Below are 23,425 nucleotides of genomic sequence, written 5' to 3' on the forward strand. Positions count from 1 at the left end.
TCACTAGCGGTAAACAGAAGGCCAGTGTTGGGAGATTACATCTCCAGCGATTATTCGTTTTTCATGTTAAACCAGAGTTACATGCGATTTCTATTATTAATAGAATACTTATGACGCAGACAGTACATAACTTTCTTTGAAGAAATAAACGTGTCCAACGTAAAGACTTTGAAGGCTTCGTAACGTTAGAGAAGAGCCCTGATAATCCCATGAAGTGCTTCCTATATAACACCTTAATGGGGAGTTCTTTATAGCACCTAAACATGCTCCTGTGAAAAACTCTTCACTGGCACTAGATAGGACCATTTTCTCTTAAAGAGGAGAATGGAATCTATTTCAAATGAACATGTGTGAATCATTGTCTTGAATAACTAATGGGAGCAAATGCCTGCTGGCATATTCTAACAGGGTCCTGCCATTTGAAAGTTGGAACGAGGGAATTGAATACAAATGTGCGTGTGCGGGCGCTCATGAGTGTGGAGTGTGTGTGTGCGGTGAGAGAGAGAGAGAGAGAGAGAGAGAGAGAGAGAGAGAGAGAGAGAGAGAGAGAGTTATGGACGACATATGAGTAAAGAGAGTTTTAAGCAGAGGACAAAAGATTAAATTTAATAGATTTTAGCAGAGTCTCTACAGGACCAAAAGTACAATTTAACACATTTTACAATTCTATGTCCTAAATTAATTAATCCTGCATGTAGTTCTAAGAACCTAATGACTATTCTTGATGTGAAGCCGGTCTACTGTTCAGAAGTGTCTTCTTTCCTTAGAATGTGAATTTAAATAGCAGTTTCTTCACCATAAATGTCTTTGAGCAGTACTGTTTCTCTGTTTTACACATATACAAACATGCAAATGAAGACACACTTAAGACATACAACATTTTAGGAGATAGAAGCAGAGAGAATGAACTGTTTTACATCTCATTTAAGAATCTCATTTAAGAGTGTCTGGGTAAACCATGCTGAGTAAAAACATGCATCTACGCTGGACATAAAGGAACACACACTGGGCACCACAAATATGACAATGTAATTTTTGGTAGTTATTTCAGACGCCTCCTTTCGAGAGTTCTTGCATCATCTAAAAAAAACAGGTTTTTCTGACATAGACAAGTAGACAAAGGGTTCTCATCCTTACACCCTACATAAGTTTAAAAGGGATAAAAAGAGATTGATTAACTTTTGGTTAAGACAAGGTGCTAGAACCAGTACTGTAGATAATGCTGGCAACCCCCACATTACGTAAGTACATATCCAAGCACTCTAGACAAAGACATAAGTTTGTCAAATATCCTGTGAGGTGTGCCTTCTTACATATCCCAGTCCATGGGCACATCCATTACCCTTTGCTGTCATTTAAAGAGAAGGGCAACATCTCTGATCAATGATTTAATAATAAGCTGGAAATCTGGTATTCAGCAAATGCATTTCCCATTAATTTATCGACCCCAGAGACTGCACATGACACCATATCATTCAAGCGATGCTGCCATTGTGGCTTGGCTTAGCATTCATTATACATCTATTGATTCCTGCAATCATATCAAAATGAAATGAGCTCCTCGGTTGCATATTTAAAACTAGTCCATGTTGTGGACAGAATGCGATATTATTTTTAATGTCAGATGTTTGGGTCTTTGCAGTCAATCAATTCAAACTTCACCAGGACTGTAAACATGGAACAGAAACTTCCAGTATTGACTAAAATAACGTTTTGCGTTCTCCCTAACTTTCAGTTAATTAGAAGAGGGATTATGAATGCCATTGTATTCCATTGTCATTATCTTGATAGGATAAAAAAAAAATCTCTAAGTGAAATTAAAAAAAAAAATTTAACTTACCAGTGGACTCTTTCAGGATTAAACATTTGAAACATCAGCTGCATGTACAAGAAACGAAGGCATAGTGCTGAGATCTTTTATTTATTTATTTTTACTATGAAACCAAGTCACTCAACACCGACACACCCGAGAGCACAGTGACACAATCTGAAAATAGCCCAACAGGAAAAAAGCCCAACAGCACTACAGGAAAAAAGCCCAACAGTACCACAGGGAAAAAAGCCCAACAGCACTACAGGAAAAAAGCCCAACAGTACCACAGGGAAAAAAGCCGAACAGCACTACAGGAAAAAAGCCCAACAGCATTACAGGAAAAAAAGTTCTACAGAAAAAAAAAGCCATACAGCCCTACAGGATAAAAAGCTCTACACAACCGAGAAAAGGGTCCTACAGGCCTACAGACAAAAATTCAGAGCACACTGCTGCTACTGTCAAAAACCCACAACCAAACACCAGACCAGTGCGACAGTACCTCAGCAAAGAAAACCAGCGCAGATACATGCACCTAAACAGGCTTTTATGAAGCATGTAATAAGAAGCAGAGCCACACATAGATAACTTAAAACATACAATGCTAAGCATGTATGTAAATGTTGCCATGTCTATACTGTGGAATATCTGGAAGCTAGAACTAGTTTTTTTAAATTGAGTTGTTTACTCATATTTTGCAGTGAACAAAAGTTTCTTAAAGTCCATACGGTGGCGAGGTTATATCTTATTTTCTAGTCCATTAGATTTCCTATTCCGTGGATGAAAAGACAATCGTGAGAAATTTTTCCTGTTTTATGAGCAGATGTCTTCCCAGCCTTTCTCTACTTTGATTGCTTCATCGGTTACAAGGCCGTGTTTAAACAGAAGACAGGATTACGAAGACCCAGTTCAGCGTGGACTATTCCAGTGACTGAAAGCTACACGGCTCTTTCAGGGAGCGAATCCTGAGAGAACAGAAGTCCTTCACATTCGCTCGTGTGAAATGAGACGTAAAATAAAACTGACTGGCACATTCAACATAAGATTAGACTTTTTCTAAAATCAAAATTGCTGCAAAATGTATGATTTTTGTATGATGACCAATAGAAAACTACTCAAACATGGGTAGCATTAACTTTCATGTCTCAGTGGATTATTTTGTTATTTTTGTTTTTTGATGGGACACATTACACGATCTACAGCCTCCAGGATCTAGATAGTTTCTTACACATACACACACACAAACACACCCAAAAAACTACCGTGGAGTACTTGCAGTGTGAGCTTTCAATAAATAGACAGATTTTCATGTTTGGATTGACCTCATGCTGAGGTTTGGCAGACTGAAGTTTCTCCTAACAGAATGTTGTTCTGTTGTTAACCCAGTAAGTGATCCTTAGTTCTTTCTTCCTAGATTGAGCAGTCTAGCATTGTTCCATACCCTGTGACTACCGTATGAAAGTCATTTAATTGAAGTAACTTGATTGCGCAAGTAGCCACAATAATTCAGCAAAGAAAGCTGGCTTTGGGCAGGACGATTGTTCATAGTAAATAGAGACAGGGTCATGGAGATGAGCAAGCAAAAAAAAAGAAAGAAAGACAGAAAGAAAACAAGACTTTCGGACTTTGTTTCATCGTCGCATTATTGTTTTGTCCAGCACAACAGATGCGCGGGTAATCACTTGTGTGTGCAAAGGCACTCGTGGGTGGAGCAGCTTTGTCTCAACTTACAAAGTATAAGTTTCTCCTTCGTGAATTTGTGTCATTGCTCCAGATCAGTCAGCCCACTCCAGCTGTGGCTTATTCCCTCGAGCTTCTCATTAAACGTTGACAGGGGTCTAAAAAAAAAAAAAAGAAAAAAAAAAGGTTTAAACAAGGACACGTTATTCGGCAAAAAAAATGAAACAAACAGAAATTATACACCGCCGAGGGTGTAGCTTTCACATGAACTGCATTACCGACGCCGTCTCCTCTTTGATGCTTTCTGAACTGCTTATTAGTTCACTGAAAGACAGCGGAGGCAATCTGCAGCGAAATTGCTCGATATAATGCCTGCCTCGCTCCACTAATTTTAACATCTGAATAAAAAACATATACATATATATATATATAACTCTGAAACATATAATATATGATTTTCTGTGCAGCAAAGCGAGCGATGTAGCATCTCAAGTATCGTCATTTGAGCGAACGTAATTCCGAATGCCATTCCATTAAAAATGCACATAATCATTTCGCGCGGCAAGATTGTTTGTTTCTAATTCCGAAGGCAGGAGCAAATGGAGTCTCTCGCCGTATTAAAAGAGGGAACTTCTCAGAGCGCCACAATTACAGCGGTAAAACTGTGAATTGAGGTCTGCTTTCAGGAGTGGGCGGATGAAAGCAAAGATTAATAAAGAGGAAGAGAGAAGCTCCTCTCGGGAATCCGTCTCTGTAATAGAACAGAGGGCTGCGGTGAAAAGAGAACATTTTATATCATTTTGAAACCGTTAGAACTTTCCTCAAGAAAGGATTGACGCAAGACATTGACTTGCAGTTAAAAATTTATAGACATAAAAAATGTGTGTATACACATGCACATTTATACACAGACACATCCATAAATACATACATACATGCACACATGCATACATACATATGTCTCTTTGATGTTGCACATACAAATACAGGGTATTCAATAGCTAAGGCCAATAAAGTGCTGTCATAAGCATGTCATAAGACATTTTATGACCAGTTATAACCATGCCATTACACAGCCAAGTTTTTTTTTTTTTTTTCATAAAATGTACTGCATGAATGAAAAAATAGTATGTCTGGTTATGAGGTTTTATGTCATGCTTGTGACTGTGTTATGTAAGATTTATGGCATATAATCCAAATAAAGAGTTACGTAATACAGTTGCAAATCACAGAATCCACAACATATTCTGGCAACATTTATACAAATTTACAAGTAATCCAGACTGGAAGAAAAAGTTTTTTTTTTTTGCATTGTGTCGACTTTATTTTCCTGGAAGATCGGCCCCTGCACTTATGGGGCATTATGGGTAAAAAAAGAAGCCTAAGTTGCCGTCTTAGCCTCAGAAATGATGCTAAGATAAATAATGCACGACTTCCTGAAAAGTTTCAGTCAGAGGCTTATGGGATTCCACATCACATTTGTTCCCGTAGCAGATCAGGTGCGCTTTGGTCGAGAGTGCCGAGGAATGCATTCCGAGTTTGTATTCCTGTCCGTCAGCCCATTCCTGTACGGGGTCAAAGTTCAGAGGCTCCAGCTGATTCTGCTGCTTACAGCAATAACCAAAAAAAAAAAAAGAGAGAATGAAGAAATACATGGAGCTATCTCAACTGGAAAAGTGCTGCAAGCAAGTTGCACTGCTTTGTCTGATTCAAGCTGTGTTGCTGCGTGTACTACAGAAACGCACAATTCATAATTCATATCTTGTTGTCACAACACAACCTATTATTTGTCTAGAGTAGCTGAATTCTTTACACTGGTAGCATGAATTAATTCTTTAAATGCAATGCATCCCTGTCATCAGCAATGATACTTCATGTTTCTGTTTGATTCCTTTTCAACCCGTTTATAGCTAAGTACACGTGTCCCCAAAGATTATGTTTGTCTCGGAAGTTGGAGTATGAGGCGACTGTGGGTTCAGATCCATTTTGACGCAGAATACAGTCGACCCATTAAAACCAATTACGCTAGACTGCCATTCGTAAACCTACTGCAGTGTAATTACATGCATTTGCATTTAATAATATACATCAAGTGCAATTAAGTATAGGCTAGGTGTGAAAATGCCAAAATGGCTTCATAAATGCACCGGAGGCAACGTGGAATATAAATCAAATCTGACCCCAAAATTTAATTAGATAAACACCCCAAACCCATAGCCAAACATGGGAGCTTGAGGGGGTGGGGTATTAGGAGAGATAAACACATATGAAAATGAAAATTCTCAAATTAACGGGTATTGCATTTTTTCCTGAAGACGGAGCAGATGACTGTTCACGAACAATGAGCGTGCCAGCGGAAATGTGCCAACGGAACAACTTTTAATTCTAAATGCCTTTGAGTGAGGACAAGCACCGAGGCTTGTCCCCGAGCATTTCTTACGGCTGGTGACAGATTAATGAGGAAGGAAGTGGCAGCACAATTTTCAGTAAGCACAGGGTTTTTAAACAGTGTCACCTTGTTACTGTGATTTTTCTCTTCAAACGCTACGACTCGCAATTACCCGGCACAAATAAAAGCATCTTTGATGCAGCCCATCCTTCACAAGAAACTATTAAAGAAGTAACCGTAAATACCATCGCCATTGTATTTCACCATCAGATATTAGAGAGTAATATGTGATGCTTGACAGGAGCGCTATTAGCCAAAACCTGATTTTGGTGTGTGTGTGCGTGCGTGTGTGTGTGTGCCTGTGTGTGTACCGATTTGACTATCCAGAATTTCAGATGGTCATAGATAAGTTACGTGAAAAATGTGTTAAACATTTTTAATCAGATGGTATAAAAACTCCCCATTTTGGAAAAGGCTCATCTTTTGAATGTTTTAGTTTGCCTTCACAAATTGACAACTGAATCATGTGTCAACCAAAGTGTTGCAGGAAATCTGTCTGACCATATCCTTTGAATATGATTGGCTGAAAGAGTATCACGAGCCAACAAAACTTGTGAGGTCAGCAGAGAAGCAATGGAGCAGAAATGCCTTTTTATAAATGCCTTTTTAGCTCTTTACAGAAATGAAAATATGAAAGGGAAACTGACAGGCACACAGAGGTGCATCGAGAGCGAGCTGGACCGGTGAACAACTTCAGGAGAAGTTGGTTTTGTTGCGCGGGGAAAAGGTTAGCAAGAACAGTGATGGCCTGGGAATTTAGACGTGATTGTGAATGTCTTCCGGCAAGTCTGCAAGTTCTGGTCGTGTAAAATAAATTCACATTACGCATGGCATGCGAATATGAAAATAAGCCGATGTATTACCTGAGGAGTCAATCTAGTGTGGTGTACTATAAAATAGGTCATTATGCAAAGTAACTGTTAAAGTGTATCAGGAAGAAACATACAACAGAGGAGGCACGCCCCGGAATGGACATCGCAGTACACTTAACATTCTTATACCATAAATAATGAACATTTATGGATATTATACACTGAGGATTCATATACCGTAAATAATTAACATTTATGGGGGTGTTACAGGAGATGAAATTCAAGTAAATGAAGTTCTCAGTGAACATTTTTTTTTCGCACTAGGCATCAGTTCCACATATCTGAGAACGAGCAGTGATGTAGTCGCTTTGATTTAAAAAGACGGCTTCTTTGGACTAATGACTTATTTATGACCGGCTCTGTGATTTACTTTAATACTGCAGATAAACTCTTTCTTCTAGGGGATGAATTATGCATGTTGTACAAACTACATAAAAATCTTTCTGATGAATTAGTAACGGTAGCACATTTCTGAAAATTAAATTGGAACAAATTAATGTTGTTCCTCTGAGTCATAGAAAAAGAGTTAGTGGTGTGATTTGTGCCCAAAAGATCAAGTGGAAGACATAAAATGGGAGGCGATTGCTGTCAAATACCATGAAATCACTGCTGCTGTGACACATTCTGGTTTCATTTCACAAACCTCCATTTTTATCCTATTTGATCCTGTTTTCGCAACACATTCACATTTACACACACATTTCAGACAAACATACATACAAACATAGACATATGCACAAACGAATACAAACAATGTTTGTACATACATATTTATGTTATATCACCATGTACATACATATGTACATATATAAGTACATACACATACATACATATATACATACATATGCAGGTACGTACACACATATATGCATACACACATGAATACATATGTACAAACACGCATATGTACATACAGTGGCATGCAAATGCCTTCAGTCGAGAGAAATGCATTCAAGTCAAAGCAACAATGAAATGACTCAGGCGTCCTGATTGGATAAGTATTCAGACCCTAAATTAGCCCAGGTGGAAAAAATTTAAATGAGAGATTTCATAAAATGAGATTGAATAAATCTGCCTTTGTAAGGTCCTTCAGCCAGGCAGTGAATTTCCAGCAAAGACTCTGCCAAGAAGACAAAGAAACTTCCAGAATAACTTTGGATTGAAATTGTAGACAGACCACAGCTGAGCGGGGAGGCATACGACTCCGAGCAACCCTTGGAGGATGGCCATGTCAATAAAGAAGTGGGTTGACATACTGTGACAGAAGGACACTGTCTAGATCAGACTGTAACTGAAAAGTGAGCTGCCAGTGAAGTACAATACTGGCCAGAGGCACCACTGTGAGGCCAACAGTAACTTTGAAAGGTCTACAGTGCCTAAAGATTGACAGCAGTGGTGTCCAATCATATGCCACGGAGGCCTGAGTGTATGTAGGATTTCAGTCCAACCAATCAGTACTCAAGCTGATATCACCAACTGACACACCTTCAACCAGAGAAGAGGGAAGTAATTACTGACATCAGCAGGTGAGATGCAATGATTGGTTGGAATGAAAACCTGTGTACTCTCGGCCCTCTGTGGAACATGATTGGGCCCCAATTGGCCTACAAGGGGACTACACTGTCCATGAGGCAACAATATCTTGGTCACAATGTCATCATGCGATACCTTTTTGCAGTCGAGAGGATTTCTGGGTGGGAAAGCATCATCAAGATTTTAAATATGCATGTATGATTTTGTTTAGCATGTATTAAATTCAGAGTCTGAAACTGGTTTTACATTTTCCTGTTAAAAAATAAAAATGATCATCATTTAGTCATTATTTGAAAAATAACCCCAGGGATAGAGCTTAGCTAGACGTGCCAGATGTCTGTGGTCCTTTGCAAAGACAATTTAAAAACACTTAAAACCTCCAATCAAGCAAACCCCAGGGTTTTATGCTCCAACAGATCCACCCTGGGGGGCATTTTAAGACATCCCTGATCTTAATAAAAGGAAACTAACTTACAGAAAAAAAATAAAGTACATTTCAAACCACATATCTACTTTCTTTTCCCCGTCAGGACTCATTTAAAAAAAGGAACTTAATTTTTTTTTTCTTCCAGAATTCCCTGGTTTCTCAACATCATTTTTTACTTCTTTGCCCTCCAGATTTTCATGCTTTTCATAGTTTTTATGCTTTTTTCCCCCCTCACAGTTTGGAATTCCCAGCTATATCCACCAGCTGCACCCATTTCCGAAACATCTGAGCCCGGAAAAGCCCATGACCTCTTCTGAACCGCCATACGAAATCGCCAATTCTTTGCACGCCACGGCCCTCAAGCTGAGCCTGCACAGACATGAGTCTGAGGAAGACGCTTGGACATGAAGCTAGAGGAAGTCAGACCACGGGCGTCTGGCTGACCAGTAAGGGTCGCTGGCGAGTGATGCAAGGCTACCTGGTTGAGTACCTGCACCACCCCCCCACCCCTCCAAGGGCAAGGCTACACTCAGTCAAGAGCCAACCCGTGGTGATGCCAGTCACAGGGGGCAGTGATGACAGTCTGGGATTGATATGTGTCCTGTCTGCAGATTGGCCCTTAATAGGATGAACCTCAAGCAGCAGGGCTTGTTCTGTTCTCATAGTGACTTACTGTAACCCTTTAAGGTGCAAGATCACAAATATGCAATTAGAATGTTCTTAACTGAACATTCTAATGCGGATGTAACCATCACTACTGGTAACTGAAAACAATGTTCTAGAACACTGAAAAAAAACATTCCAAAAGACCTACTCCTCAAAAGGGTTAAAAGCTCTGACTGTAATCAAGAGGTCGGGGAACAAAGTAAAGGGGGTTGATGCCGCCCCTTCCCCCCATCTTCTATCTCACCCTATATAATCCTCTCAATTTCCAATTACATTTAGAAGACAGCAGACTTTTCCAGAGCACTATGCTACACTGTGACAAATCAGAGGCACAATGAATCACGCTCTGGCCCCAGAAAGTCCCCTGCTATCAGCTCAATAATTCAGCCTACACGTTGGCAAGCATCGCCCAGGCATGTTCCAGCTCTGGCCCTGCAGAGCCACAGTGTCTGCGGCAACCAGTTCAGAACCAAGAATCCAGGTGAGGTTAACTTAACTGTGATTGACTGCGTAATCACCTGCTTTAATTGAACAGTTAATTACTCGGTAATGAAAACCAGCACACCCTGTGGCTCGCCCGAACCAGGGTTACAGCCTCCTGCTCAGAAGGCACATGACTGGTTGGGTGAGTTTGGTTAATGTGCATGATAATATGATACTGTTACTGTAAACATCAAAAAAAGATGATAATGTTAAAACCATTATACTGTGCATGCAACGCTAACCCATCACAGATGACGGCAAGCTAAACTCAGCTCAATAAATGCCAGTGAGCCTCACACAAGCAGTAATCCTCCCGCATGTTTAAACATTAACAAACAGTCCTCTCTCCTCCTCGGAAAGGTTAAAGCATATCCACAGGAGGAAAAAAATGTCACTTTCAAGGAACAGATAAAATCATCCTCTACTTCTTTTCATTCCTCCCTCCATCTCTCCATCTACGAACAGATTGCATTCCTTTTTCTGGAAAGGGCAATGCTGACCATGGAAAAAGCCAAAGTAAATTTTTTTTAGCTATGACAAAGGAGAACATTCCATAAAAATGGCATTTCATGAATTCCTCAACACAGAAAAAGAAAAATTAAATGAAAATAAAGAAAAGACACATGGCATCCTTACAGGACGTATATAATCAGAATTTATATTCAACTTCAAAAGTGACTAAAATGAAATGAAACACTTATTTTGTAGAAGCATGATGCTATTCAATTTTTAAAAAAATCATGAATATCTAAATATACTGTATGAAGACTGTACACCTTCGTCTGGAACACAGCAAAGCAAATTCTGTGGTCTTGATCTAAATCCAGCACCCTCTCTGCACAATATATAGCAGCAAAGGCAGGTTAGTGCATTAATTTATGGGAACAATAAAAAGTGCCTATAAACAATAATGTATCGTTACATTACATTTTATTTTATTCGGCAGACGCTTTTATCCAAAGCGACGTACAATAAGTGCATACCAAAGGTCATTGGAGCAACTGCAGAACTCGGTTTGATAACGTACAATTCCCATAAAGTATCAGTTCTCCATAGCCATGAATATCAGGTGTAGTTCCCACAGTAAGCGTAGGATAGGTCAGTAAGGTTATAAAAAGCCAAACTACAAGTAAGAAAAGTAATTTCTTTTTTTTTTTAGTTTTCTTCAAGAATGTTGACATTTTACTGCTTTTGGAGTGGCAAGCTGGTTTTAATGTATACAATTTAGGCTCTTGGCAGAGGGACTGCATATGATTCTTTGCGTCGTCGATGGCAAGTAGCCTTCACCTCTGATTACAAGGTGGAAATGCCACACATTAGGCTATTTTACCAGGACCCGTCCTGGAACTTACCTACCACGTGGCTAAACCGAAAAAAAGTTTGGGTGCAGCATGTGGATTATTTTGAAATGCTAAACGACAGTGCCTTTTTTACAGCAAAAAATAATAGCTTTATGCTCAGTAACCTCAACTATCTAATCAAGATCGAGTTTTTGAAAAGCGCATTTTGGGTTTAAGTGTACAGCATTTGTAAGCATGCCTTTTGGGAAGCGTATATGTAACCATTTAGTTCCCCAAATGATCAATTTGCTATTAGTTGATAAATCAACCAAACAATTGGTACTGTAGGCTCTGCAGTAAGAAAAGGCTTTTTAATCCAATAGAAGGCTCATATGTTTCCATGGTTGTTTTCAAGGTACTTCACTGTATTTGTACCCACTTATTTAGTGCTTAACACAAACTGGAAAAAAACCTAAACTATATTGCTCAGCATGCACTGAATGGCATAAAGTGGGTTTGTACTGAATGGCATATAGTTAGCGGGTGAATCAGGCTCATCAGGTTCCTGCACAAGCGCCCCCCCCAGTGAATTACTGAGCACCTACAGGCAGACGCGACTTTAGCTCCTCTGCTGACCTAGGCAAGACTGCAGACCATAGGGTAGGGGCGGGCGGGGCGGTTTTGGGAGCTGGAGATTGCGGTAGAGGACCCGTTCAGCTCCCCCTGTGGACAGATGGCTCCCTAGGATCCGGCCCTGCCTACGGGTCTCCTGACGAAACACGTCTCCTCCGTGGATCAGTGCTAGCTCTGCTGTAGCAGTGCGGCAGGCTCACCAATCAACTGCAGCTGCGTATGAGGGCGTGGCATAACAGTGATGATGGAGTGTAGTACACTAGCTGCCATTTTTGAAAATATATCGCCCACAAAATAGGCACCATGGGGTGATCTCTGACAATAATCTATAGTCTGTTGAAAATCCTTGAAAAAACCAACCCAAGATCCTTCATTGATGGTAACAGTGTGTGTGTGTGTGTCTGTGTGTGTGTGTGCGCAGTATCCCACATTGATTCTTAACCATACATCGACTGTGTAATATGCTTTTCTTGAACTGAAATGTTAAATATTCTTTAAAACTTGTATTACATAGTTTAAAACAAAAACCAGAAAAAAGTTTTTTTTTTTTTAAGATACCATCAAGTCAATGGTCTCTGTAGGGCTGAATTACAAATGCTTCACGCGTCCACCTAAACACTTGGGTTTTTATATCCTCAAAGCACCAATTTGTGGGCCTTTTAAAGTGAGCTACTATTTCCAGTTTAATGTTCTTCCTCAAATCTCTCTGCAGCCCTGGGTGTTTCTGCTCTTAATGACCGCGGCACGAGGGCGTATCGAGCGTGGCTTTCTCTCGGCGCGCTGTGACCAACCGAAATGGGGAGGACGGAACCTGACAAGAATGCTAAAGCGGGTTATCCGCGCAAGGGCGCGTTTCGAAAGGCGGAGGACCGTTTAGCTGTAGAGCGCGCCGGAAACAGAAGGAGTTGAAATACGGTGTCCTGGGAGGGGAGAATGGGCAACGAAAGGATTAGGGATCGACGTTAATTAGGCATCAGCTTGTTCTTATATGCCGCAAAACGCTAAATCTCTACAGATGATTGGATCGTGCGAGAACTTGACAATGGATTGAGCGACAATAGTCTCACCTCTCAAAAAAAAGAGTAAGGTTCGATCGATAACACTTCTCAGTTGCTTTGGGATGGACAAGAGTACTCAGGCATGAAATAATGTTTCAAAGACACGTGCTTTCATTTATTCATTCATTCACTCATTACTAAGATAACATAACATCCATGCTACAGTGCAGAAATCGATAATACACAACAACAGAACAAATCTAACTTATTTAAAATTGAGTGGGACATGGCAATTGAATGATTTACATTTCAGAGTTCAGCATACTTCAGGGTTAGGAGCGATGACTTACTGTGCAGTGTATTCCATGTTGTGTCACTTCAAACCAAAGCTTTGACTTTGAATCACAATGGTGTAAAGGCTAGCAGTGGCAAAAGACCAGCGCAGGTGTTATTACTTCTTACCAATAATCCAATTCGACAATTCCACAAACAGGATTTCCTTAATTCGTCTTAGCGACCGCGTATCCGCGTACGGTCCGTAAGAAGTTTGCACGACGCGCTAAGAACCGCGGTCAGGCCCCTGTGTTCATTAGCCAGGCATTGCATGTCCTGGCCCTCCTGTATGGAGTGCTGTTTTCACAGCACATTACCTTTCCCAAACCAATTAGATGACCTCATCACCCGGAAAAGTATAATTGACAAGTGGCCAATGTAATTTCCATATTACGGCAATAGAGACCTTGGGGGTAATTTGCTAAGGATTTCTCTTTGCCCTGACCCCAATAAGGAGATGCGAGCTTATGCAAGCAATAATAAAGGAAGAGGAAGGAACACAACGTCCCAAACTTCAGTTATGACATCGAAGACTTGCGTGACTTCCTGCTTAATGGTCGGAAATATGCGGCCATCCACGATATAATAGCTGAAGAGTTCTTTGCACCGTATTGCACAAAGATATCTCTGATGTTGGGGGACATGCACTGTCAAGGGCAATTACTCCTTTTCATTTTCAGATGTATGACAACCAAAGGAGTGACCTTGGAACCAAGGAAAGCAGCGAATCAGCTTCGAGCCTTATTGGATTACTATCCACAACCTTGTCCCCTTCTCAGACATCGCATCGCAGATTCTCGACCGCTCGACCTCCGCGACACATCCGTGAGTGGCAGACTCCACACGGTCATCAAATGTAATGGGTAAGCAACAAAATATCGACCTTGCAAGTCACTAAATTCATCAAAACCTACTTTCCCCAAATACTCATGCTAAAAAAATCCCACGTAAAATAAATGCAGACGTTGTGAATTTTGCCTCATACTCACTGTTTGATTTGTAATCAAATTTGTAATATGATTAATGGAGGAAAAACGACCGATTTGACACAACTGACCCAATACTTTTACAGAAATGGAATGTAAAGCAATGTATATTAAATATGTTTGTATATGTTTGCAAAGTAATATACTGTAAGTATGTTTGTATATGTTTGTAAAGAAATATATTGTAAGTGTGTTTGTATATGTTTGCAAAGCAATACATTGTAAATATGTTTGTATATGTTTGCAAAGCAATATATTGTAGATATGTTTGTACATGGAAAAATACTGACTTGTATTTCGGAGCATTTCATTCCTGCAGTCAGATAACTTCTAAAGGTTACCGTGACGCTAAGCTTTCGCGCGCCACGTTCATGTTTGGCATACAAATAAGCAGCTCCGCTCTGTAAACAAGGTGTCAGTTTCTGAGCCGCTCGGATGGCCCGACAAGCCATAATTTAGAGGACACTTTAATGTGTGAGACAAATGCAACAGCTGATACTTTGAGTGAAAGCGAATGTGCAGGGTCATTACGAGCATCTAAGAACCGACTCTTAATAAAAGCACCGCCACAACGCTTTTATTCTGAAAGCTACAACAAAACAACGTTGCATAAAAGCGTTAAAGGAAAAAAGAAGTTATCAAGTGAAATCTTTTAGGCCCGAGTCTAGAGTATGTTCCTGTTTTAATCTTGTGATCATTTTCTACCAATTTGATTCTTTATAAGACTCCATAAAGGCAATCATTTCACAAAAAAAGGGGAAATTAAGGGAGGTTAGAGGTGGGGGGTCGGAGAAATCACCAACCTCCTCTGTTGGTATTTAAAGTGAAATTGATTCGGTTGCCCTTTCTAGGTTTCATTTACATTTTCAGGTTGGATAATCCTCCGCAAATTGAAGACCAAACTGTTAAAAAGGTCATGTTTCCAGGTGCTTTGGCTGAGGCGCACACAGATCACGGGTTCTCTCTCCTCTCATTGGCTCTCGCCGCCCAGGGCCGCTGATTGATTCGCTGCTGCCTATTAGGTAAGGGGACAAAAGGGCGAGTGCACTTAACCGAGCCAAAATGGCAGCCTCACAGGAGGTTCTCACTGTGACGTACCCGAGGGACTCTTAACTAAACTCAAAAACTGAAAAACAAAAAAAAGGGTCCAACCTGTGGCAAGAGTGTTTGTATTTTATACTGAAGTAATTATCAGCGGGGAGGCATCGGTTGGCTGACGGCTGCACAGAATGGTTGGTGATTGGATAAAACACACCTGGGGAGGTAAGGTTGATGCGCACAGCGTTAATGCAGGTGTGACTCTCACGGTGAGGCTTTTTTGGCTCCCTTCACACCCCCCTTTTTAAGGGTGTGAAATCTCACGGCCGTTGTGCGCCTGACAAGAAACAGAAACCGCCTCAATCATCCCCAATGTGAGCTGGAACAACCGCTTAACTGCGGAATGTTGTAAGGTTTGTGGACGTAGGACCTACAACCATGTTTACAATGTATAAACATTTAAAAAGCTGCCGTCGGAGCCGTAGAATTGCTAAGGCGAGGGATTCGTTTGACGTGCGTGAGATTTTAGGAGCTGGATATGTGAGTGTTGCTATCTCAATGCGTAAGGTTTCTGCTGTATAGACTTTTATCAATGACCAAACAAAATTCAGATGACATTCATGCCCCCAACAAATCAAGATTTTCTCCAGAAATGGTGCTACAAGTTTGATAGCTGGATATGCAGCTAACTAACAGCTTTGATGTTGACTTCAGGGCCTGTATATCATTAAAATGTCTAATTTTGTAATCGGACTGCCTTGGGTGTAATTACATTCTTGCTAAAAAGTCAAAACATAAAAATGCTAAATTTGAAGTGCAAAAGTGAAAATATTTAGCAAATCAAATAATCTGAACATGAGATGTAAGTATGAAAAAACAAGTTAGTTACTGAAAAGCTCACTTGCAGGAAATATTCTAAACTATAAAGTTTGATCACAGACGTCTCAGCCGATCCACGTGGGCGGTATCGTCAAAATAAAAGAAAAAAGTTCGCTCTGCGTGGTCTTGACACAAGAGACTTTGCCTTTCATTTCCTACTGTTTTTGTCGCAGAACACTTTTCTGGAAATTTCTGCTTCAAAACTAGTTTTATTCTCTGTGACGAACCACCTGTCTGGGCGGTTTGTCAGAATGACTGCTGCACATCATTCTAGGGAACACCTACAATGCCAGCCATCACAACTCTGCGTCACTGACACAGGTCTACATGGAGGGACCTGGGGGACTAGGTCTGGCATGTTTTTAATGATTCAGTGTACTTCACTCCTTCATTCATTCAAATAAACACCAACGTTAGCTTAGGTTTTCCAGAAGTGTATAACATACTCCAGGGATATCATAATTCTTAGAAAATATATGGGCCTATATGCGATATGTAAATCTTGGCAACAGGGGACTTCAACCCCACCCCCAATGTCATTGGCAGTGAAATGAGCATGACTGAGTTTGGCTGTTTAAAGGTTATGTTGGTGGGGGGAACAACGGGCAGTCGGGTCCCCTGTTTACTGGCCTGTCACTTCCTGTCCTTTGTCAGGGCAGGTGCATGCTGGGACTTTGACGGCAGCCCGTCCTTGGAGGGAATTTCAACGAGGGCCTCAACGGAGCGTTAAGCAATGCAGTTCGATACAAACGTCCCAGACAAACAGCAAATTAATCAGCCAACAAAACCTGCTTTTCTGAAGACTTGTGCATTTTTTAAAAGAAGCAGCAGTAATTGTTTAGTGACTAGGAGCTATTGACTTTTATTATGGATGGGTTCGGCCGGGTTGGAGTCAGGTCACCAGGGAACGATAGCCCCGCGCTTAGCTAAATGAAACCGGGAGGGTGGGACATGCATAAAATTCAAATGCTAACGCTTAGTCTTTGAGGAAGAGAGAAAGGGAGGGAGGGAGAGAGAGAGAGAGAGAGAGAGAGAAACCACCTTCACGGTTTTTTTTTTCTCATAAACTTTAAAAGATTTGAGGAGTCTAAGGTTACAGAGAAGTCCCTATTTCTCCCCACGGAAAGGGGAAACTGTAAACTGTAGATATGAGTTTGTGTAGCGGGAGACACCCTAACGGATATTAAAACAGTATATGGCTCGGGCCAGCTTCCCTCCCTAGGAGGGTCGTTTATGTGTCCATATGTTTGGTTATGTTCTGTCTTCCCAAGAGCCCATCTTTTAGTCACCGCTGAGTCACTGTTCTGTCATCCCTTTAGTGTGTGGACTATAAAATATGAAATAGATTTTTTAAAATGAAGGCAGATCCACATCCATTTTGAATAAAAACAAAAAAAAAACTGCACGCCAGTCACCAAACGTGCATGAGCCAAGTAATAAGTTGACCAGCACTAAGAATCTTTTAATTGTTTTGTTTTGAAAGGGTACAGCAAGATAAGACCGTTAATATGTGGAATTCGCAATAATTAAAGCATATTATGTATGCAGCAATGATAAAAGTCAGCTCTCTTGGAGACAGCCAGTCATTGTTTATTCATTGTTGAAATCTGTGAAGATAATATTTTGGATAATGTGGATGTGATATGATACTGTTGATTGTGTCTGTTGAATTGGCAGTGAGCGCGCACGTCTCTGGGAATCCAACTATTTCAAATTATTCCCCCAAACAGTTGTTGTGTCGCCAGGTTTTTTTTTCCTTTTTGGTTTGCTCATTTGCTTTCACCCATTCTTATCGAAGACAAAACCAACATATTTCAATGAATCAAAACAAAATTGACATTACATCCAACATAAAAAAATATCTTTAAAAAAAAACGAATTCAAGATGTAGGTTCCAACGGCCTTGTCTAGAAACAATACTGCGATGTGTCCTTTTTTTTCTCTCTCTCTAAAATAATGTTAGGAAAAATGGCTTAGAAATGTTTCCTGTGATCAGAAGCCAGTTCTGCTCTGTGGTTTGGCAGCGTGCGAGTGTGACAGATAGTCACTCTGCTCCCGGTGCCACCGCCTGGCTTTCTCTTCCGCGAGCACCTCGGAGGCTTCTCGGCACATTAATGTTGCATGAAACGCTGAGCCGGGCTCAACCAGTAGCGCCAAACAAATTGTAAATGTCAGCGTTAAATGTTTTACAACCAGGAGCTCTCGCTGCGCGAAGAACATCATCTTAACAAACAGTGCTTTGTGCGTGCGTGCGCGCGTGTGTGTGCGTGTGTGTGTGTGTGCATGTGTGTGTGTGTGTGTGTGCGTGCGTGTGTGTGTGTGTGTGTGTGTGTGTGTGTGTGTGCATGCATGTGGATGTGTGTGTGTTCATGTGCGTGCGTCCATGCGTGTGTGTGTGCGTGCGTGTGCGTGCGTGCGTGTGTGTGTGCGCGTGTGTGTGCATGTGCGTGCGTCCATGCGTGTGTGTGTGTGTGTGTGTGTGTGCGTGTGGTGCCTGAAGGACAGTGGCACAGTTGCAGCTATAGAATCAGCATCTGTCTCCTCTTTGAAATGGGACTCAATGTGGCGACACTGAGTCAATTTTCCAGGTGTTGAATGAGGACATTAATATGCTGTGGTGAGTCATCAGCTTCTCCCTACACACACACACACACACACACACACACACACTTTTGCTGCAACCCCTGCCCCAATCAGATCACCTATAGCCCTCGTATTGGCCTTCATCACTCCTTGCCCTTTGACCTTTGACCCGCCAGCCTACTGAAGTCCCACTTCATGCACGTCCTACCAGACACCTTGAGAGCAGCTTGGTCTCTTAAAACCTCTCCAATCAGAAAAAAATAAGCTGTGGAATGCTATTTCACCTCCACCAGCATTCGCCAGTGCGGAGCTCACAGGAATTCCTTACAAGATTAATACTGTAAGCAGCATTCAGGTCAATGGAAATTGAATTAACCGACTGGAAATTTCTCATGGAACGTTACAGCTATTTTTAAATTCATCTCATTCCATTGAATATCGTTTCACTGACTGAATTGGCTGAATTTAAATGGAAATGAACTTCAATCTTGTTGACAGCAGGTTTCTTTTCTTTTTTTTTTTTTTGCAATCCATGAATTGAATTTCAATTTATTTACTGAATTAAGTGAGTGGGAAACAAAATTGACTGTGACCCCACTGGACAATTTGCGCTTGGGATTGGACTAGTAGCGTTGTTGTAAGAAGGGTACTGTCAACGGGCCATCACTTCGCTAAATGAGGTGACTAAAACTATAGGACTAGGAGCACTTTGGCCATTTAGTGGGACTTGAATCCGTACTATTCCACAAAGAAAACAGACACATAGCCAGTGGCAAGCAGGGTGGCAACTAAAAATTTAAAAAGACAACCTGAATGTTCTGTAAATTTCTCACACACAGATAGACACACAATGCAATACTCTCAGTGGGACATAGAAAAGAAAACTGTAAAACAGAACCTGCAACGCACTAAAGTCCACATCGTCTTCTCCACTCATCTGCGGAACGCTTCAAGGTTATGTTGTCATAAGGAAATATGTAAAAATACACCGGGTGGCACCGGGCAGATTTTTTTGCATTAACTCCGCTAATTATGCGTAATGTTTGGGTTCGGCTGCCCTGGTGAAACTCGCGGCTGCGTTACGGTGAAACCCTATCGTGCATAATGTGATAAGGAGGAGAGAGAAATTATAACTAATTTAAACTGTTGCTCAACCTGTTCACACCACGGAGGACAATCGGCGGCAAAGCCAGCACTTACGTGCGCTAGATTATTTTCCCACTGGAACATCTGCAATTAAAAAGGATCTTAATTATGGCCCTGCAGTCGAGCAATATTGGGTCCTCACTGTACAACACGCATAGAGAATGATTCATTCCGGGACCGTTCACAGGGTTACATTAATTTGTGTTCCTATAAAAAAATACTTTATTAACAAAGGGGCAGTAAATTTTAGCACTAAAGTTGGAGGAGCTATAAAAGCTGTAACAAACATATTACACATTTTCAGCATCCAGGAAAATTCTACTGATTAGATGTATGATTTTATCAGCGCAAAGAAACTGGATCTTTACATTACTGCTTGGCCTTCACACAGTAATTATTGTAATTATAGCACTTGGAAAAAAAAAATCTGCATATTTATTGAACTAACATGATGTGGCAAGTTAATATATTTGATTTATTTCACAAAATAATTTTAAAGAATATCACATATTTAAATTTGAAAAAATGCATAAAAAACATAAATACATGCAAGCTGAAAACAATATTTCCATTTCATGCAATACCAGAATCCTTAAACATAACCTATAAAGGGGTTTTTAGCATTCCAAGTTAACAGTCTAAAAGTAAAACATTTTATTTTCAAATTTATGAATGCATAACCAACACTTTTATCTGTTGGAAGTCTCTCAGCGCCGTTTCAGAAAAAGTGAATATATTTTCAGCGCTCTCAGCGGTTTCAATGATAAAAGCTGAACTGCATTGAGTGTCATGATAACGCCCCGCCCTGTTCATGAATATTTTCGAGGTAATGGAGAGTTTTCGGACGGTGTCAATTTGTAATGTGCAGAATGTCACCCTCGAACAATGCCTCGCGTCGCGACCTTAGCCGTTGGTTGACATCCAATCAGAGATGATGACTCATTTGAGACAGATCATTTCCCCAAGGGAACGGGGAAGGCGCGGCGGGAAATTAAGTCAACCTTCGCCGTTCTCGTGTTGATAGAAGGGTAGATTACGGACTCCGTTTCCCAGAAAGCACCCCATTCAAGTTTCACAGGAGGTCATTATTCCATTCAGTGTACTGAATCTGCTGTGCTTAAAATACGCATATTTCAGAGAACATTCCAAAGATGTTTTCTTTTAATTATTTTGGCTTGAATTATTATTTTTTCTATTATTCCTTTAATTAATACAACAGCACTTACTCTTAATTAAACATTTTGCTGATAAATTTGCAATATAAGCATTACAGACTGACTGGTCAACTGAATGGGAGCTGAAACTATAGAAGTACAACCACGCCTTACTAGGCTCATTGCTATTACTGATGCAAAAAAGGCAGAATTTACATGGAAACGTCCATTGAGAAACATGAAAATACTCTCAGTACTACAATCAAACCCAAAAGGGGTGCATCAATATTGCCAGAGAATAATAATAACACTAAATAAACAGAGTTTGATACAAAAAAGAGGCCAAGGATAAAAGTCACGGCTAGCTCTGGTGATTGCTTGGTTGAATACAACCTCTTTCACTCAGCATTAGAAGTCACATCCACCTCAAACGTTTTAAAAAAATCCTTTACACTTAAACAGTCACCGGGAGTTACGGATGTCAAAGTGACTCTCCACAACCTCATCTGACACCGCTCTGCAGAGACTCTGACAGACGTCTTCCCAGCACTAATTTGACTGACTCTAACACGACGACCACAGGCAAACGATGACGATACATCTTAATTTGACAACCGGCCCTCATAGCTGGTAATGGCCTAAAATAGAGGCAGTATATCCACGTTATTCCTTGAACATCATCTTGCCGACGGGGGGGAAAAAAAATAATCGATACGGCGGCAGGAACATTCATGATCATTTAGGGAGTTGATATTGATGGCTATAATCTACAGGCCTGTTCAGGGAAAGAGAGCAGACTACTACTCATCAAATATTTTTCACCAGAGAGGTATTTTTGAGGCATGTACAGTGTCATTAATTTGACTTACCATGGGGTGACTGGAAAAGGAAAATAATCCTAATATTATGCAACACTTCTTGCTCATGCAGTACTGCAGTGAGTCCTTTGTGGAACCAACAAACCAATTATGACTTTCTTCCCTGCTCTATTTCAAATTTAATGTTTTTAGGATACACAGGCTGCCTATGTGACAAATGATGTTACTGTAAAGGCTCCACAAAGCTCAGGCACCTTAACGGGCTCCCCTTTCCTAAATATAACAAGGTACGGAACATGTAAATATTCACACCGTCATCTGAAATATTAGAAGTGTCCCACCGCCTCGGAAACTGCTGAATTTCATAAAACGAAACAAAAACAAAAAAACAAAATTTCTAATATCGGCCATAAAAGTAAATGAACCCTGAAAAGCTCATCATTCGTCGAGACCGCAGCGCAAAAAAAAACAACTATTGCCAATTCCAACCGAATAAATATATTATCGCCCGGGGCCATCTTGTGCATCTTACGGTATATGTTTGACTAACCCTGAGCCACAACCCGCATCCAAAATGCATTACGAACCCCTTACCCGTTGAAGCCTGAAAAATAACAGAAAATGATACCACAAACTATATACTGCAGCAGGATAAATCCACAGCCCCTTATTAAATATTTCTCTACACGCTGATGGGTTGAGCTGTAAAGTTTCCTTGACGGTTTACCCTTCAGCATACGCTCTCATGGGCCACTTATCTACGTCTCAGACGCTGAGTATAACAATTACGTCCTGCCCCGTGTCTCATTGCAGGCCGATAATAGCCACGAGGCCTCGGGAATCCCCTCCAGAGTCCACCAGAAACCCAACCAGACATATCTTTACCTTCGTGTGACACGGGAGCAGGCAAACTATGCATTCTATTGGCTGGTGATACAGCAGCTATTAGTTTGTTACCTGGAGAATACCCCAGGTAATCAGACACACCGATGTGCACTAGAGCACAGCCAAGAGCAGTAAACTGCAGTCAAGAGTGGTAGCCAGTGAGCAGCAATCTGGACTGAGAACAGTAGTGGCCCTAATGGAAATGAAATATACTGAAAATACATTAAAATGAAATATATTATCAATATAGTGCACACAGTACTGCAACACTTCCCAATATACAAGCAAATATACAAATTGATATCATATACTGTCCCTCAAAGATAGACACAAATACAATTCCAATACTATTACAATAATAATAATAATATAATAATAATAATAATAATAATAATAATAATAATAATAGCCCAGTGGTTTTGCACCTGACATGGCAGGTATTGTGTCTGCACGTATGATGATCGTTTCCCACAGGGTTAGACTCTCTCTGGGGCTAACAGTCCCTCCTGCCCCTCCGGGTCAAGCCCCACACCATTGTGAGAGAGCCCATCTGTCTCCAAGGACGGGCGGTATTTAATTCATAAAATAACATATAGATACATTTTTTTAGGGAGGCGTTTCACAACAGGATATATTTGTGAGTATTTTTGCTGTACCTGAGGGGAGGGGGGGGGGGGGAGAAAAAAGACATCAGCCAGCGAACCTTGAGCAGCATCAATAAAACATGGGCTCGCCCCGCGCTTGTTACACAGGGTTACATATTGATTTGTTT

General features: G+C 40.8%; 1 long non-coding RNA gene across 1 annotated transcript in view; it reads right to left on the reverse strand.

Annotated features, from left to right (window-relative positions):
• Positions 1-1,804: 1,804 nt before the first annotated feature.
• Positions 1,805-23,425, reverse strand: part of LOC135259937 (uncharacterized) — a 92,646-nt gene continuing 71,025 nt past the window's right edge. Inside the window, exon 3 of the long non-coding RNA XR_010331432.1 lies at positions 1,805-3,648. This is a non-coding gene — a long non-coding RNA (uncharacterized LOC135259937). The remainder of the gene's footprint in view (positions 3,649-23,425) is intronic.

Source organism: Anguilla rostrata, chromosome 7 (assembly GCF_018555375.3).
Source record: "Anguilla rostrata isolate EN2019 chromosome 7, ASM1855537v3, whole genome shotgun sequence".
Taxonomy (NCBI): domain Eukaryota; kingdom Metazoa; phylum Chordata; class Actinopteri; order Anguilliformes; family Anguillidae; genus Anguilla; species Anguilla rostrata.